Genomic DNA, 13,336 nt, shown 5'->3' with positions numbered 1-13,336 from the left:
ATCAATTGCCTTAAACCACTCACACTTAATGTGATGAAGCTATTGTATCAGGTGCAGTTTTTACCAATAATTGATTATTGTGACACTGTGTGGGTGCCTATTAATACTGGTCATTTCAAAAGACTAGAGAGACTTCATTCATGTTTTTCATTGATTGATTGATTGATTCTACTGGCTCCTCTACGTTTAATCTCTCTTTGGCTGAACGTCGCGTCATAGATTTCATACTGCCATGCAAGTATATAAAGTTGTTGCCCTCCTACCTGCATACCACATTCAAATCTGCAATGTTTGTCACAAACCGTATAAGGCGCAATTCACATTGTTTGTATGTGCCTGCCGTGCACTTAAACTATGGCTCTGTTATCATGGCACAACTATCTGGAACAGCCTGGCCACCTCATCAACTGAAATGAAGTGGTTAAATAGCTTTAAACTAGCTTATTTAAACTAGCTATATTCAAACTAGCTTATTTAAGCTATATTTAATATTGTTACTGTTGTAATTGTATACATGTGTTAATATGTGTTTGGCACACAGCTGAAAAACAGCTTTAACTGATGCTTTCTCCCTGTTTAAATAATAAAAAAATGCCCATACATACTTATGTGACATATCAATATAAATTGTGCATAAAGCAAAGGCCTGTCACATGCACTGTCACTACTGCAAGACCATGTCTCATAAGTTACAACAACAATTGATTAGTTGTTCCACGTAAGTCTATACAGACAGCAATGGAACATAATATAGCTACTATATATGCTGATAAATGGGCATGGCTGCCGTATGCCTACAGACAATAATCCTGGTAAGTGGGCGTGGTAAACAGTGGTAAACAAAAAAAGCTGGACTGCAAAATATGGCGTAATAACACAATTCCACATTGTCATACTCTAATTAATTCATATTTAATATCATTATTACTGTGCAGACCTCTAAAAGAGTAGCTTTATTATGTTGCACAGATCACAACAAACAAATTACAATAATTAGCTATACACAATTCATTTCACAGTCCGGGTCAGCCGGACCTTGCATGATAATCTGTAAAGTGGCTAGTCTTGATGGTTAATAACTTCAAAGCATTAATTTTACACAGCAAAAAGATTTACTCAGGGAAAGGTGTAGCTACTCATAAACTTCGCTAGCTAGCCATCCTATTTTGGTGGTCTGCATAATTATTTTTTGGAATACTGACCCCTGAGTATTATGAGACATACACTGATATGAGGATATTATGACACACTGTGTTCTACGATATAAATTTTATATGTAAAGGGTAGCAGGGACACTATAGTCTGGCACAGCGCCCCTTCAACAGATAAAGGGGAGGCTGCGCCGGACTAACTGTAGACAGTCATTGACTTCCTGCATAGCTATATGCTGTACTCTTTACTGCATAGTGAGTGGTACAAAGACATTGACAGCATTCCTATAGACTATGATACAGCAAATTTAAGGAGCTAGCTACGTATCATATGATGATAAGATTATACACAACCTCATCAACATACCCGTTAATATCCATCTCATACTGGTTCCATCTGACCACTACACCAGAAGACACCAAATGATATTTCACCAGTCAACAACAATAAATTTCTATTTACATTCATTTTTCCCTCAGTCTTTAGTCAATAAAAAATTGGAATTCTCTAAGTGATGATATATCATGTAGCTACAACACTGCATGGAACAGTTTTCATGACTAATTTATTGTAAATTAGCTAACTTTACTATAGTTGTCTGTGCTTTATACTCTACTATTAGAGACTTGCACGGTAATAAAAAAAATTAACCCCCTAATTAGGTTTGTGGTTGACTTAATTCAATCACTGACCTTGTCCCTTCTCACTAAACTTGTTTTAATTTTGCGACCATATAATCGGCATATTACATAGCTAGCTATCCCTTATCTCGTAGGCTAGCTAATAACCTACTCTATATGTCCTGCACCACACAGCTCCGGGTCTATGTGTCCGCGGCAGACCACTTTACCTCCTTTGTCTGGGGTTCGCCCCCCCTAGTCTCGCGTGGCCAGACCACTTTTTCTCCGTCACGGCGCTTATCGATTAGCTTTTTCGGAGTAGGCGCTTATAATCTCTAATCGATAAGTGCCGTGACGGAGAAAAAGCGGTCTGGCCACGTGGGACTCCCCCCCCCCCTCACACACACACACACACACACACACACACACACACACACACACACACACACACACACACACACACACACACACACACACACACACACACACACACACACACACACACACACACACACACACACACACACACACACACACACACACACACACACACACACACACACACACACACACACACACACACACACACACACACACACACACACACACACACACACACACACACACACACACACACACACACACACACACACACACACACACACACACACACACACACACACACACACACACACACACACACACACACACACACACACACACACACACACACACACACACACACACACACACACACACACACACACACACACACACACACACACACACACACACACACACACACACACACACACACACACACACACACACACACACACACACACACACACACACACACACACACACACACACACACACACACACACACACACACACACACACACACACACACACACACACACACACACACACACACACACACACACACACACACACACACACACACACACACACACACACACACACACACACACACACACACACACACACACACACACACACACACACACACACACACACACACACACACACACACACACACACACACACACACACACACACACACACACACACACACACACACACACACACACACACACACACACACACACACACACACACACACACACACACACACACACACACACACACACACACACACACACACACACACACACACACACACACACACACACACACACACACACACACACACACACACACACACACACACACACACACACACACACACACACACACACACACACACACACACACACACACACACACACACACACACACACACACACACACACACACACACACACACACACACACACACACACACACACACACACACACACACACACACACACACACACACACACACACACACACACACACACACACACACACACACACACACACACACACACACACACACACACACACACACACACACACACACACACACACACACACACACACACACACACACACACACACACACACACACACACACACACACACACACACACACACACACACACACACACACACACACACACACACGAAGGCTAATTATAGCTATGCGGTTGGTCTTCAAAAGTTCAAGTTCCGTTTTCCACTCCGCAAACTCTGGCTTGTTTCGTTCCCGGTTTCCTGGAATCACGGCGTGCTAGGTCTGCTTCACCTGGTCTTTTTCTTCTTCAGTAGCCCGTAAGTCAGTGTATCGTCTTTATGTACTATAGATTGCATATCGGGTTGTAGCGCATGTGTGTTTGACCAGAAGAGTATTCATTAGCTAGCTGTGCCGTCTCGACCCAGTATATAATCATAATCATAATCAGCAGGTTGTCGTCATGACTGGTGCGGGTAGCTACGTACCCGTCTGCATAGAAATTCCAAAACAATTTGATACCACACAATACGAAACTCAATACTGACTATAGATTTGAGTGGAGCGGCCAAGAAATAAGCTAGCTGCATGTCTGGCCCTGGCCATGAATGATGACGTTAAATCGTTCAGGCATAATATCCTTACATGACCAGGGGCGTAACCAGAATATTTTTGAAGGGGGTTCGGATTTAAAGTGGAATGTCTTAAGGGGAAGGCCTGGGTGCTTTCCCTTGACCATGCATGTTTGAACGAAAATGATGCATTCACAAAATGTGCCCTTAGACAATAATATGAAAAGGTGCTGTTTGTGCATCTAACTAGCTAAAACCTACACACTGCTGTTTATGCAGCTTATACAAACTATAAACCTATTGTAAAACTATCTAATCTTCACTTTGACAGCATACTGACAGCCAACTTCAATTTCCTAGTACACAGAAGCGCTCCACACTCGAGTCCCTTAGTTGGCAATACTTCTTTCCAGGTATACATTATTCTCGGCCAATCTTCCTGTTGATGGTCAGACTTGGCTTGTACTCCAAAATGTTCGAGACATCACGTGTCCACAACATGTAACAGGTAAATATACATCAACAATTCACAGTGTTTGTGCTAACCTGATACATATATAACACAACCACTCAAGTTTAGCAGCTCCTCCCTTGTAACATGTCTCAACCAACCATTGAACAGTCCTTTGCCATTTCACTTGTGCCATTTCAACCATGCATCACGTGCGCAATTGATCACGTGATGCAATAGATATAATTTGTAATGGTTCAACATTAATGTGATGTGATCCTCAAGAGTAGTACAGAGGAGTGCCACAAGTAGATACTGGAGAGCTCCAGGGCTGTAAGATTTGGTGTGATTTTTAATTTAAAAAAAATCTGCCTCTGAAAAGGGGGTTTGTCAGAACCATCCGAACCCCCCCTGCCTACGCCCTTGATGACTCTATATAAAGTATTAGTCTCACGTGGCCAGACCACTTTTTCTCAGCATGGCGCTTATCGATTACATTATAAGCGTCTGCTTGAAAAAGGGTGTTTATAATATAATCGATAAGCACTGTGCCGAAAAAAGTGGTCTGGCCATGCGAGACTATATAAAGTATGTCTTGATCAAGCATGGAGTCAATTGGAATATTATAAAAAAATTGGAATAGTATAGCCATAGATAATATATACCTGGTATATATTATCTATATGGTATAGCTTACCTGCTTGGTTTGTGGTCTCTACTGATAATCATAATAGTGCATATCAAAATGCTGCCATACTTTACGTTTTTACGCATTCTGGCATGGTTGCAGTTGTAACAATAATAACACCATCTTTGAAACATGGCACCATAACTTCTGCATACTATGGTTTATGGAGGTAAAATATGGCTCATTCTAATCCTTATTGAGCAGCGATGAATTTGGTAATTAAGAGTTGGTGCTGAGACAAAGGAACAGGGCAGAGGCCGGGGAGTCTTGTACAGCAAAATTACGTGTTGTGATTTGTTATAAAAACCCTGTTTTTCACATGTTTTATATAAAGTATCTTTGTAACCCAACCAGTTAACCACTAGGTACAGGTGGGTTCTTAATCGGGTAGGCTTTAATAAGTCGAATGATACCAAGTCTAACTAATTTGGTTCAGGTTAACAAGTTGAAATTTTGAGGTTTGCCCATCCAAGTACCTTTTTTTCCTATAGTTTTGGATGGAATGCATTTTGTGTTGCAATCAACAGTGAATAACTGTCGCTGTGGTAACATCACAACATAGGTATGGGTGGAATTGTGTAGAGCAGTGCAAGAGCTTTCTTTTGTTGTACAGTATGCTGTAGAGATTTTGAGTGCTAGTGCTTGCATTTTGTATAATTGGTATAAAGTATATGTATTTTGTATTGGGAAAGGTAGAATTGATGGTAAAATTCAGTGTTGTGTAAAATTTTTGTTGTTGACCTTTTATTTTACAAATTCCAATTGGTAGTTTTGATATGGGTGGGTCTAGAGATTTGTAAGGGAGGTTTCAAGTGTGTAGGGTTGACATGCAAGTGAGACACTCAACATTATGTGCTAGGGGGTCTGGGTGCATGTTTGCTCCTGCATTTAGTAACAATTTTGTTTGCTGTCTATAAAAGGCTAGCTAGTTACCTGTTCAATGTGGTAAGCATTTATAACAACATTTCCTTCATAGCTATTACTGCGTGACATGGTACTGCATGATAATGTTTTGTACTGCCATGGCTAATGTGTAAACATACTGCAATGGCTTCGTATGTGTGATGGAGCACTGAGCGTGCACACCACTATTTGTAGGAAATAACCACAAATGTAATTAAAATCTTGGCTGGTGCAAAAGCAATTTTCAAAGGTTTTTTGTGAACAAACCCCTTTAAATCTGTCTCTATAACTCACTTGGTTGTTACATTCAAGGTACATGTAAGTGAGAATGAATGTACTAGGTTTGGAACTGTTAGCTAAGAGCAACAGCAGTATCTGTAATGTCTTAATATGCACTAGCTGGATACGCTCATTACAAGAAATGGACGTCATTATTTAATGCTTTATTAGAGAGTTATAAAAAATCTATTTCTAACTGCATCAGAGCAAAGCCAAGTGTCTTTGATCTCTGCTATATAATGTAAGGTGACATATAGATAAATTATTTGTTACAATAATGAATTACATTAACAAAATGCCTTGCAAAGAAATTCAATGTGCATTTGCTAGGTCTCTTATGGATATATTTGGCACTGATATGGCTTTCATTAGCTACGTAGATGAACTGCTAGCTGACCACCTGTCAGGGAATTACAAGTACATTAAGGTTTCCTGCTGAATTAATCTTAAGACAACAGGATAAATATTTTAAAATATCATTAAAACTCTCTGGTAGGGCAGTCTCGAATTTCCTGTAATGCTTTACAGGTGTCTTTCAAGGATTTAAAAACTGAATATGGGAGGCTTCAGTTCCGAATTTCATTGAATCTAGACTTTAGTAATACCAGGCCTAGATGCATATATAGCTACATGTTAGTTTAGGTGTACTGTCCAGTGAGGAGTATAGCTAGACTCTCTGAGGTGGAAATTTGAGAGTGGTTCCAGCAGTTAATTAATTACTATGCTTGACTGTAGGGCACTGTTTTAATAGTTCTCTTGTATGACAAGTTTCTGAATCCCCCGGAATTCCCCCTGCTGAAGTGATGTTAGTAATTATCAAGGTAGCTAATTATTGATGTCACCAATTGGTTTACATTGTTAAAGATGCCAAACTACACAAAAAACCTAGCCCACAAAGAAACACATGGGCTAGCTTTTTTTTGCTGATATGTCTGAGACCTCCATAGCAAAGAAAACTCTGTATGCTATTGTCTAATATGTGACCCACTGAATGAAAGCCTGACTTGTTGCATAATTCTGTTTTTTGACATAAATGCCATTGTAATGCATTCAGTAAAAACCTGTGCTACAAAAATAATTATATGCACGTTTTAATTGCTTCAGTAATCATTGAAAGGGAACACAAATTGAAATATCTAATACATAACTAGATTTTCTTTTTCAAATATCTTTGTTTCGTTTCTACAATGACACAATGTGAATTACGTGTGTTTGTTTACATTGCGGAAAGCGTAAGTTTATCATCACTGTTTCACATCCTTCTTGTTTCATATGGAGAAGTTTGTTGCAAAAAATGGACATTATTGTGTTTATAACTGTAAATTTTACAAGCTAATTGGAATTAGCTCAATACAAATTACCTGATGGGCTGAAGCTTTAAATAACATGTTTAAATCTGTGTTCTCAATTGAAGACCTCACCTAAGTTCATGACCAGCACTACAGTACCATGCAGTGTCAACTTATCCGCCTTTACACACTGATAATCACTGAGCATGGAGCTTTTATGTTACTTTCTCAAATAGATCCTCACAAGGCCTGTGAGCCTGACAATATTCCAGCTCAGGTTTTGCAAAAGTTGGCACAAGAGTTGACTCCAATAATCACTCATCTTTTCAAACAGTCTTTGTATACTAGTGAACTACCACCATGGAAATCTGCTTATGCTATACCAGCATTCAAGAAAGATAAGAGATCTGATCCATCAAACTACTGGCTTGACTTTTATATTTAAGTCTTTCTAGTTAGTCAAATAATGAAGCACTTGGAAACTCATCAAATATTATGTCCCAACCAGTTTAGTTTCAGAACAAAACATTCATGTAAATCACAGTTACTCCTCAACACACACGACTTCTCCCTCTATGGAACAGTAGAACTAGGCATTTTAGGTTTTCCAAGACCTCCAATAAGCTAGGTTGCACATTCAAGACTTGTATGAAAACTAGAATTAGAGTAAAGCCACTGCAATGGACCAAAATGTTTTTGTCTAACAGTTCACAGCACGTTGTAGTCGAAGGTGCATATTCCACCCCATGCAACGTCACATCAGGTGTCTTTGCATGGGGTACAGCACTCAAGAGTAGTGTAAGTGACCAATTATTGACTAAATTTGCTTTTTAACTACTAAGGAAGGTACTATGAACCTCCAGTTATCACCATCTGCTTTGGTTGTCTGTCAGCTACAAACAAGTTTTTCATTATACAGTGATTATGTAGGCCCACTCATTAAAATGCTAGGTTGAGAGATGCAAAGTAGGAAGTATCAACCATCGGTACTTGTTATCAACCACATGTATATTTTCCATGTATAAAATATCGACCACTATCCTGCATGGATGATGCAATTTAATGTCTAAGATTGTACACTCCCAGATCAATTGTGTATTTGGATGGGTCAAATGCGAATTATATTAACTGCTATCAGTTTAACAACACATAATACCTTACCTACCAGCAGTACAGTGAAATTTATCTCAAATCTCACTGATATCAGTGAATAGTTGTTGTAATTATAAAACCTTGGCTAGAATGTGTTCTGGTGTAGTGTTTTTATCATGAAAGTAAAACCTGTCTACACAAAGTGCACTACTAGAATTCACTTTGGATATTTCATACTCCATTATAAGACACACTTTGGCAAGTACTGTACAATTTTCTTGATTCTCATGTGGTCCAATACAATTACTTTCACATACACGCTTAAAATGAAATTTTCCATTATAGGTTTAAAATGTAAATTGCAGGCTGTGTGTAGTAGAAGGAAGTCAACTAAACAGAAAATGTTACATATAGCAATTAGTACATCCTCATCCTTCTGTGTTGCATGCCCTAAGGCATTGTCTTAGAAGGGCTGCAAGTTGCACTTGCATGCTACAAACAATTGCATAGATCTTTGTGAATTTCATTTCATAAATATAACCAAACTAAATAATTCCTTGAAAGACACTTAGTTGATCACAACACAGTCAAATGTGCAATGTGTTTCTACAAAATTATTTGCCAGACCCTCCAGTCCCAATTATAAGAAAATGCTGGTGATTCAGTACTGATTGTTTCTATTATCAGAGTTTTCTCTGACATTGGCTGCTTGAGCAGAATAAACTGACATTCTATGATAATCTATTAATTATTGCACTGACAGTATGCAACCAGACTACCAAGTTACAGCATTGCTTATCTACAATGCATACAGACCTTGTATTTGTGTGATATACGTATATGTTATACTACAGATATCATGGTATTCGAAATATATATACCAAAAGATATACATATTTAGGAAAGGGTGCTATAGTGCGAGGCTTCGCCTTGCACTATAGCATCTTTTCTAAGTTTGTATATCTTTTGGCATATGTTTCGAATACCATGATATCTGTAGTATAATATGTTAATACAACATCTCATCTCCCGCTTGGAAGCAGCAACAGCAATTTTAAATGTGTTTACACCATTATTAGTACTGGTAAGTAATTTCTTGTAATTAGTATGCTCAAGGAGTATGCACATATGTTGCAGCCTGTAATCTTCTTGAAAATTGGTCCAACAATCCATAGAAGCTGTTGCTAGGCAACAAAATTTAAACCTGACCTAGTTACATGCTTTTAGGTGGTTGCTTAGCAACCATTGCTAATAATTTTTAGAATTATTAGTGGTTGTCTAGCAGCGGTTGCTAAGCAACAGTGTTGTTAGACAACAGTATTGTTGCTAGGTGACATGTATTGGTTACTATGGTAGCAGTAGTTGTCAAGTCGGACATGCCTAACTGGTAAAACAACTAAACACTATCAAAATTTTTTAGCCAATCAGATGCGTATATCAAATGTACAAGTGATATACTAATTTTATTGGCTAGTTTGCTGTAGTATATCAAAAATATACCACAAGCTGCTATTGGAGTTTTTGTACAGGACACGATATTGATGTTTGTATTAGTATAATATGTTAATACAACATCTCGTTTCCCACTTGGAAGCAGTAACAGCAATTTCTAATGTTATTAGTACTGGTAAGTAATTCCTTTGTGATTAGCATGCTCAAGGAGTATGCACATGCGTTGCAGCCTGCAATCTTCTTGAAAATCTGTCCAACAATCCATAGCAACTGTTGCTAGGCAACAAAATGTAAACCTGACCTAGTTACGTGCTTTTTGGTGGTTGCTTAGCAACTGTCGCTATGGTGTCAAAATCATTTCTACAATCAGTAGTGGTTGCCTAGCAACGGTTGCTAGGCAAACAATGTTGTTGCTAGGTAACAGTATTGGTTACTATGGTAGCAGTAGTTGTCAAGTTGGACATGCCTAACTGGTAAATACTATCAAAAATTTTTAGCCAATCAGACGCGTATATCAAATGTACAAGTGATATACTAATTCTATTGGTTAGTTTGCTGTAGTATATCAAAAATATACCACAAGCTGCTATTGGAGTTTTTCTACGGGACACGATATTGATGTTGTATTAATTAGAGTTGCACCGATAATCGGTTGAATTATCGGTAACAACCGATATTAGCTAATTTTACAAGTATCGGTATCGGCAACGAAGCGGAAATAACTTGCCGGTTAACCGAAACCCACAATCAATCGTTAAGTTGATGACAATGAACAGGTGAAAGTAAAGAAGGTGGTGAATGTAGCAGTAAGTGGTTTGTTGTAACTGTTTTGTAACTATTTGAGTTTGTTTGTTTGCACAAGTGTGGTTGCAAGGCTATAGTAGGCTGTGTATATTTATCGGCCGCCCACGCAATTAGTTGATCACTCTTCACAATGGGTCTGTAGTCCCACTAAAACACTGTTTGATTAGCTGTTTTATAACTACTTAGCTTCCTTTTCCATGAAAGGAGATAGTAGCAAAACTGTAAAACATTGTAAAAGTCGGCCGCCCACGTAATTAATTACATTGATTACATTATCATTACAAATGCAGTTTATACGCATAAACTTTAGGTGATTTTCTGCTCCTCCTCCTCTGTTCTGAAGAAAAGAAGAATATCGGTAAATATCGGCATATCGGTTAAAGGAATAGGCAAATAATCGGTATCGGCAAATGTGAAAAAATGCATATCGGTGCAACTCTAGTATTAATATATGTGCATGCAAAATAACTATATACACTTCAGCTTCTAACCATGATGAAGGTTTGTGTCTCACATTATTCTACTTTGGCTGCAAATACACAGACATTTATTTTATAGTAGGTTTTTATGATACAGATCACACTGGACAAGCCATTGGGTTGGAACCAAGGCTCATCAGCCTTGAAATTAAGATTAATGTGTGATTGCAATAATAATTTCTTGATAGATGGATATAGCTTGTCTTGTGTAACTATACATTGTCACGATCAGTTTTCCATTGTACATGACTGCTGTCTGGTTAAGAGAGTTGCTAAATTTGTCTGTTTCACATTGTGTACACTTTATGAGTCTAATGGAGTTAATCTTCCTTTGTCTATTCTATCAGAATTCTTGTAATAGTGAAGAGAACATTAATTTTTAACTCTTAAACAGTGTTCTCTGATAAAACAGTAAAATACTAACTGTGATTCTCCATGATTAAAATGGTAATCTGGAATTTGATGGCATATTCTACAGCATAGACAATATCCATACTGTAACAGTATGCAGAACTTGATGCTTAGTCAGTCTGGAATAAACATGTTTTTGTCCTACAAAAATGACTGATGTATAAACCATGTGATTTTTAGTTTACGTAAGGTGACCATGCATTCCTGCTAAACATGTCTATGGACATTTTACAGTAGTCAACTAGAGGTGCACAGATATGGAAATTTAACAATATTCTGATGACTGATATATTGGCTATAGAATTAGCAATTCTGATACAAATATTTTTAGTTCTGAACATTCTACAATAAAAAAGTTTTGTGAAAGCATTTACCATGACATAGTTTGTAGTTCAGTGGCTATAAACTAAACCAAGCCTGCCACAAATGCATGTATTGAATGTATATTGGGAAAACTAGCCTTAGTTGCAATGATAACATGTCTGATTGCTCACCACAGAGAGATAGCTGCATGATTATATGTACATATATTATCAAATTTTGCTGTCAAAATCAGCCATGCTTAAGTGGCTTGCTTTTGTTGACTGCTTTTCCCAAGCCCAGTGGCAAGTCATACAAGTGAATTAGGTCTTTGATCAAGTTCTGGACAACCTATGGATGGCTGTATATGGCTGTATAGTTCTGTAGTGTTGAACATAGACCTGTGCTGTAAATTTCCTGTACTTTTTAGCCAGTATTGAGACCTGAATAACCCATAATTTCCTAATATCAAGACTCACGGTAGTGAGTCGCGCGGCCAGTAAAGCAGAAACGCGCGCCGCAGACAATAAATGACGCGACCACTATGTGAGGATTTTACAGGAACGAACATTGTCAAATTCGGCCTTCCTGTAACTAACCCGCCACTTACGCTATCCCTCTGAAACTCTAGGGTTGAACTCATCGTGTCACTAGTAACTACCACACAAGCAGTGAAGCAAATCCATGCCGATTGTTTCGTGATCGAGATTGCCGACATCAAAGGGGAAGTTTCATTTTTATTTTTTTTATTATTTTTTTTATCGCATGCGGTTAGACGCAACCGCATGTGTATGCCTTGCGTTCCTTTGTGCATTCCGAACATTGATTGCCCTGCTATCGCTTCAGTATTCACTCAATCGCCTCAAGATTCACATCATCGATTTCACCATACATGATTACCCTACAGTCTTAACTTCAGCACCAAACGAAGTTTCAGTCGTCCTCAGTCGACCTAGAGGCCAAATACAAATCCCAGATTGTTGTTTTCCGCAATACTCGCTTGGCATGTAGGGCAATGTATCTTTAAACTGTTCTAAAAGTTTCGTTCAGATTGAAACCTATGTTTTCGAGAATGGCTAGTTTGAAATTTGAATTTAGTCGCCCCCACGTAATTTGCTCTCTAAGAATTTTACTCGGAATTTAAAGAATGACGCAAAGCACAACTGCGGTCACTGGGTATTGATGAACTGGCGCTCTATGTAGTTAATCAGTGCATGTAGCCACAAAGAAGTGTGCTGCCATAGATTATAGTCCACAGATATGATCTATGGTGCTACAACACAGATATGATCTATGGTGCTACATACCATCGTTCGTTTTTAAATTTGAATTTAGTCGCCCCCACCGTGACGTAATTTGTCCTCTAAGGGCGCGGCTTAAAGAATGACACAGAGTACAACTGTGGTTACCAGTTGTTGACACAA

Source organism: Dysidea avara, chromosome 4, assembly GCF_963678975.1.
Source record: "Dysidea avara chromosome 4, odDysAvar1.4, whole genome shotgun sequence".
In the NCBI taxonomy this organism is placed as follows: domain Eukaryota; kingdom Metazoa; phylum Porifera; class Demospongiae; order Dictyoceratida; family Dysideidae; genus Dysidea; species Dysidea avara.
This window is presented reverse-complemented; position numbering follows the sequence as displayed.